This window comes from Nilaparvata lugens, unplaced genomic scaffold (genome assembly GCF_014356525.2).
Source record: "Nilaparvata lugens isolate BPH unplaced genomic scaffold, ASM1435652v1 scaffold7622, whole genome shotgun sequence".
Taxonomy (NCBI): Eukaryota; Metazoa; Arthropoda; class Insecta; order Hemiptera; family Delphacidae; genus Nilaparvata; species Nilaparvata lugens.
Window position 1 is genome coordinate 5,440 of NW_024093370.1, and position 7,793 is coordinate 13,232.

A 7,793-nucleotide genomic window follows, 5' to 3' on the forward strand; every position below is an offset into this window, starting at 1 on the left:
ATTGTTTTTATTTTCCAGTTATGTTTGTGTCATCATTATTTCTTCTTACGTGCTTCTTGCGCCTCAATAATCCAATCTGGATTTCGAATTGGCATTGAACGCGTGTGTCGAGGATCAACAAGTGCCGGCAATACACAGTCCATATAAAATTTTTTCACTTGTTCAAGAATCTTCGAACTCCAGAACTGCTCATCTTTGTATACAGTAACAACTTCTGTCCCCTTTGGCGACCATATACAAAATAAGCAGTACTGACGTTTCGTAATGTGGAGTTGTCCCTGTATTTGATAGTAGTAGTTATGGTTTGTGTTCAATTCGATATTGTATCTTCAATTTTGCAAAATTTCAATATTTTCAACTTTGCTGCTTCCCTTGGGAGTAGGTCCTTTATTGTCTGAGGGCATTGACCTCCACAATACCATGCCCATCTTCTAAAATCCATCCGGCGATGCTGCCAGAAATGGAAAATCGGCATCAATGAATAGCCCACATTATATTAGCCCATATAGCCCATATTTTATTCTAATAAAATAAATAAAGACTGTAAATGTATTATCACAATTCTCTATGAAGTCGCTATGTAATTGAGTATTATTGAATATTTCGTCTATGAATGCTTATTGAATTGAACTGTGTACTTTGCAATATTTAAGTGTTTGTAAAATTGAATGTTCTCATTTAGGATATCTGTAATTTATTTGTTTATTGCAATTGTGATAAATAATAATAAATAATAAGTAGACTTACCACACCAGAGAGGGAATTATAGTTGGTACGATAGGAGCGCTTCGCCCAACAGCCATCCGCAACAACAGTCAATAAAGGTACTCCATCACTATCAACGTCTTTGTTTTCTGGACAAGTGTCACAGACATTGCTTTCTTCAGCGACGAAATCTGCGTCAGAGGCCCTGGAAATAAGAAGATAAAGACACTGTTATTCACGGTCATAAATGCTTATTACAGTATTCCATACTTGAAAGTAAAGTACTGTGTTCCGGAATGGAAATGAAAACATAATTATTCAATAATAGTGGATCTAAGAAAAATGTACCACCAAAGTCCATTGAACATAACAGTTATGATTTGCAAAAAGAATCTATTTTTAAAACATTTAATATTATTTGTAAATCCTGAATACACCCGAGCTTTCTTCAATCTATGATAGTTGGAAATTGATAACAAAACGTGAAACAGAATATCTACATCAGAAAAATAATTTGTACTTACGTATTTATCGTAGAATTTTCGGAGTCATTATACTCTTCGGTCTGAGCTTCACTTCTGCCTCTGCCCCTGGAATTACAAAAAAAACAAGATCAATAGGACTATTCATAGGTGGCAATGACGAATCTCCCATTCAAAAAATAGTGAAAATATATTATGGAAAATGCAGTAAAATTAGTGTAAGATAGGTCTGCCGATTACACTATTCGTAATTGACAATTGACATTTTTTGAATGTTGTTTTCCAAGTTCCCTGAGCTTTCATAGCATAGAATCGTGAAACTGTTCAATTTTCTAAAAACGTTGACATGTATAATTGTATATTCGATTGAGAATTGAGCTTTATTACTCAAATTACAATGGAGATATATTGATTGTTATGGTTCTTGATGAAGGAAATTATGGATGTGTATCAAATATTAGCTTACCTTTTGGAAGCCCAGTATTGAATTAACGCTGTTCCTCTTCGTTTAAGCGGTTTCGCGCTAAGTTTCAATCTGCGTCCACTTTAGTGTCTAAGCGTCGGCGACTTGATGAGGCTTCGGCGTTTCGTCCATTTTTATGATAAATAATTTGGTCGCATGCACTTCACATTTTTATAACATTTCACGTAATTCGAAGTCAATAGGAATAGATAAAAAAGTATTATTCACTAACAAGGATTGTCTAGAATAAACAAGGCAAAACGTTTCTATAAATGAAAACCCATAGTAACTTATCACAAATGACTGGATGAACTGTCACTGTCACGTTTCAACGAACTAATAAGTCACACGGCATGGATATGGCAAAAGCTAGCTGGAATTGAGAGACAGAGAGAGTGTAACAGACTTCTCATCTATTCCCCTCCCATTCCCACTCTTTCTTGTGGTCATTCATTCAATTCATTCATTGTACACTGCTGGCAGTCTTAGTATGTAAGTAGTAGGTGTGGGGGTTACGTTTCAACAGTAGAGCTCTCTGGAGAATAACCCTCGAACTAGGTTGGCAATGTAACGGTTCATTTTTGGTTCAAATTTGCAATTTAACGACTCAGTTTATTGCAAAACTATTAGAATTTGAACAAAATTCAAACGGATTTAGATTTGTGTTGTTATTCTAAGGTCACTGTATTTTCAAATTCGTTTCTCGACGCTTCTTTTCCAAAATAGCAAATTCATGTTTAAATAGCTAAAATAAGAAAAACTTGAAGAAATAATGAAATTATGAAAAGCGTATGCTCTCTGTAAAAGCATATAGTTGAGTCCTACGAACTTTCAAGGAAATAGTTCAATCCATTCTTGAGGTATGAGTGTAAGCAATATGCTTACTTTTCAGCTTGTTAGGTGGGTGTGCAGTAGAATCTTAAATGTTTTTTTATAGATCATAAAGAACTTCATGATTATATAATATTATTTCAATAATTTTAATAGAGTAAGCCAATACAAGGAAGTGATTTATCAATATATTTTCTGACCAAACTAGTGAGGTCTAGTTTTAACTCGGATTTTCTTTGTCTGTCTGTATGTAACGCCATTACGGCCAAACGCGTTGATAGAATTCGATGAGATTTGGCAGGATATTCCTTTTTCACTGCGCGTCGAGTTACACAAGGTTCTTGAAATTTTGCATTTTGAGATAATATTGTAAAGCTCTTCCTGGGGGAGTCACTCTCACCTCCAGGATAGGACAATACACGTAGGGTGAATCTTGTACTGAGTCAATGGTAGCGGCTATAAATTTTGTAATTGCGTGCGTGGACGCTGAGTGAACACCAGACTGATTGACTCACACAAGACTCAATACAATTGTCGGAATCGCGGGAGGCCTAAACGCTCGCTCACCCTTGATTCTTCTAATGACAAATTGTATAGTGATGAAATTTTTATAAGCAGTGTAGCGATCGCTAAACACTGAAGACGGATACCTTAAAATTATTACCTGTGAAGAATGAGCATACAAATCATACAGGTCGAGCAAAAATCCCGATGTAGATAATTTACGGGACTGCGTCTCTAATAAGTTCTGAAGGATTAAAATACAGTGTTTGAACCAATATATCGTTCAGAATATATTTCGAGAACAGAGTCTTGTCGGGTTTTAAGCTCTATTGTAGGAATTTATATGATCTATGGCTGCATCCGCTGTACAATTGATGTTTTCGCTCCTAAGTCGAGGTAGGTAACAGATAAAAGCTGATATATGAGCAGGTAAGGACAAAGAATAAATATCTCGATCTGACCCCACTCGCTACATCCACTTAGACCTGTTCCAATATCCAGCTTGATTCAATTATTCAATGATCGTATTCGATCGGTTCTTGATGATATAGAACGTATCAGACACAATAATTGACAGGCTTAAGAAATAATCGAACTCAGAAAGCGAATTAACAAAACTGAAATATATTACAATAAAATATGCAATCATACAGTGCAGGTTCAGAATTGATTTACAGGTTGATAATAATTTGCATTAACAGAATAGTTAAAAATTTCTTGTGCTTGCATGATACCATGCGTGATTCAACAGAGTTTTACAATTGATAAAATTAACAGTTTGAAAAATAGTGAAAAATGAATTATAGAAAATATTTTAAAATGTTCGGGGTCGTGGTTCAGGCAGCGGAGGATAGTTAATCAACTACAAATTCTTAGAAATTAAATATGAATAAATTTTAAGCTCTTAATAACTAAAAGCGCTTGTCGGCGTGGCCAATAATTTAACGAAGAAAAATTTATGTTTTTCTGCACTGAAATATTTTCGAAGCGTAGATTGGGGCCCCTTATGACTTATAACTCACGTGAAATTCCTTGGTAGTCGTGGTTTTCTTCTTTAGATCAAAAATCGTTTGATCGGCGGCAATCCAGGCTTTGGTTTCAGCACGTGGGGAATTTTAATTTAAATATCTCCTTCACCGAATTAATTAAGGGATAATTTACTTTAAGCTTTTAAATTTATCGATTGATGAGAACAGAAATTTACGAATAACAAATAAATTGGCCTAAAATATCGGCTCACAAATAGAACATTTAAAAATCGAACAAGAAATTTTACAAATAGGTCTTTGGTAACTATAAAAAGAGATCTACACGGTAAGGATTTCAAAAGGGAAGTGCTGCTCTTTTTTCTAAGCTTTTAGGCTAGACCTTGCTTCTCAGAATCTCGATGTAATAATTTGCATAAAAATTTGCCATTGGTAGAAAGCTTTTGACGTAGACGTGACGTCAATGGCAGGCAGTAGAATACAATTCCTTTAATTACAATAATAATTAATTTATGTAATTCTTAAAACTGCTTAATCTTCTAGACATAGTTCCTCTCATACAATGTACACGTGCTAGTGTAACTGATAAGGCAGGGTTGGTGTCTGATAATAGATTAACATGTGTTGCTTTCAAACGATCACCGTCTTGGTGCTATTTCTATGCACTGTGATTGGCTTAGACCTGCCAAAGAGATTTAATTACCATGTGGTTCAGTTGAATTAAATATTAATAAATTAATATTCTTGTACAATTTTTATTAGGTTTGAGATTATTATAATTAATTTCTGCCATTTTATCAATAATAGAATTCATGCTATGACCTATTTAGTTACAATAAGACCTGACGCATAATACAATTTCTTAAATAATAATAATTTCAACGATAACACATACATTTTATTTTTTATTTGAAATTCTTGATCCTTTATTGATAGTTTTATAATTTTAGGAATGATATTTTACCTTGCATGAGAACGGTATGATATTTGACAATGCTTTGAATCAGTCAGCTGCGTTCGAACTGTTTTAAAAACATCTGATCGATAGTAAACAAGTGTAACCTCAAAATCAGTGAGCAATTCGTAAATAATTTGTGCTTTATTCGCAAAATAATTATAATTTTATTGAATAATTTTCCTAGAAAAATATTCAGTACAGAACGGTACTCTTATCTAATATACAGTTATTGATAAGTAAGCTTTATCGCTCGGTCGCTAACTATTCCTTTAGCAAATTCTTTCATTTTAAAAGGTAATCACAATTTTTCTCTCTTTTCATGAGATCTATTTGAAAGATTCATCACACAAAAGCCCCCAGGATATTTTAAATAGGTAATTGGGAGACGAGTCGAAACAATGACTATTTGAAAAATCCGATATTGTGATGAATACACTATTTCATCTCCTTACTTCTACGAAAACTCAACACTTAACACTAAAAACAATATATCGTGCACTTTTGGCTACGAGAAAATAAATAATTGATTGTTCCTTCCATTGGATACAATCGAAATACAATAATTAATGAGGTCTCTTTGGATCCTTCATTAAAACAACTCCACAACTTCCATTCATGGGTGGCTTATGAGCAGACCCATAACTATAACAAATATACAAATTTCACATATTACTTCTTAAGATTTGAATAGTATTTGCAACAAATATAGACTTTCATCATTTTTTCATAGTATTACAGGTTTCGACTCTTTGGTTTGGCTTTTACATAAATTGGGTGAGAGTGTGATTTTACTTCGGTGACTTGACAATCGTCTACCGTTTGACTCGAGCAATTTCTTATTTGCGCTTAGTACGTTGCGTACAAACAGGGTTACACTTGAAATGGCTTTCTTGATTTTTATCAATGTTGGTTACAAATATTAAGTCTTAAGATTACATTTATCAATTTGAATTACAATTCATGATCTTTTGATGCAACAGTAATAAATTTCACATTTAAAGGTAAGAATTTCATTTTCTTTGGAGTTTTTTAGAGATACATTCATATATGACATAGAACATGCGCATTTCGTGCAAATTAACATAAATATATATTTTTGGTTGTTTTGCTTATGATTTCACATTAAATAATATGTTACATTAATAATTGAATAACGATATTGCTTGATTCTATTAACATTGACTCTAGGATTTCGTACACATTGGTTGGTGGGACGAAGAAAATTATCGAACAGGCTTTGGTTCTGAATAGATTTTTCTATCGATTCTGTATTTCAAGGTTAGATTTACACATTTTTTCAAATAAACTTTGTTATTTTCTTTCCTCCTATTCACTACTAATTTCATGTTATTTCTAATTTATAATTATTTTCCGTGGATAATATAATTTTTGTTTCTGTTTTCCAGTTGGGCGGATATAACTAGGCGATTGTTTCTGTGATGACTGTAACATGAGGCAGATGGCTTGATTAGGTTGGTAAATTTCTTAAGTTGTTTTCAGTTTTATTCCTTGATTTAAAGTTGATTTCAATTTCTTCATTTGAAGTGGATTGTTGTTTATTAGCTGAGATGCGGCGAAGTTTAGGTTATGTTGATTATGATTAGGCTGCAGTAAAAGATGCCAGTATGCAAGGATATGATTTGATGGGTAGGCTGTGACTATGAAGAAGTTTGATAGCTGATGTACTTCACAAATGTAGCTTCCAATTGATTAAAAGATTATTATTTCCTCAAGCCCCCATCTAAATTTGATTTCTGATTTGTTTCAAGTTTCCATTCCAATTCGCAACTATCCGTTTTACTAAACTTTGCTTAAAACGGATGTGCCGACGAAGTAGGTAGATCTCTTCAGCCAATGTTGTCTTTCCTTGTTGACCGGTGACATGTAGTTTGCTATTCTTAAACCTTACATGCCGGTGATGTGTGTGGATTCTTGTTGATAATATTTTCCTTTTCTGCATGCTGGTGTACAGTCTGTCTGATTTTAACCGGACATGACTGCGGTGGTTGTAGGTTTTCTCAATACTGTCTTCCTTTTTTCTTGCCTGCTGGTGAAAAATTTGATGTCAGATTTTAGCCTAACATGACGGCGGTGTAGATAAGTTCTTCTTGAGACGATTTTTCTTTTCTGTATGGCGGGGAGAAATTTGATATTCAATTTTAGCCTAACATGACGGCGGTGTAAATGAACTCTATTAGTTGGTTTTCTTCTTTGACGTATTGTAATCCTTCTTGTTTGTGGTTTTGATTCATAGGTTTTCGGTTTTCGTTTTGATTTTGATTTGTTGTGAATCTTTGTTTTATTTCTATTGTTTGGCGAACTATCTTCATGAGTGCTGGGTTTTTCTGTTGCAGGTGCTGTCCTCGGTGGATGGGAGATATGGGCGGTCGGCGGTCCGGGCTGCTCTTCCCTCGGCGGGCAGCGTCCTTGGACTCCTGTTGTCTCGCGCGGTGGTACGGGCTGTCCTCTACCTGATGGATGTCGTCCTCGGCCTGGCGGGTGATGTCGTCCGGCTCCTCTCGGCGTTCTGCGGGGTGTGGCACGACTCAGTCTTGACATTCTCGGTAGGTTGGTCTTCCTTATATGTGTCATGTTCACTTGCTTGTTTGACTTTAACCACCTTTATTGTATCCCTCTCCACATGTATATGTTTCTTAATGCTGACTTCGACGCTGATTTTTCCCATATGCATATCTTCAGATATCCTATCCAATCGGTTATTTGTTTCTAAAATTGATTTATCCAGACACTCAGCTAATTTTTTGATGGTATTATCGGTATCATGGAATGCTTTGTCCATTCGCTGACTTAACTTCTCCAAACCCTGTTCTTTGTCTTCTTTGCTTCTTGAACTTCCTTCTTTA

The 7,793-nt window shown here is 34.6% G+C and overlaps 1 long non-coding RNA gene across 1 annotated transcript; it reads right to left on the reverse strand.

Annotated features, from left to right (window-relative positions):
• Positions 1–842: 842 nt before the first annotated feature.
• Positions 843–1,735, reverse strand: LOC120356712. The gene is made up of 3 exons (XR_005574111.1): positions 1,654–1,735; positions 1,230–1,295; positions 843–910 (listed from the first exon to the last, which is right to left on the reverse strand). It is a non-coding gene; the product is annotated as an uncharacterized LOC120356712 (long non-coding RNA).
• Between the last annotated feature and the right edge of the window lie 6,058 nt (positions 1,736–7,793).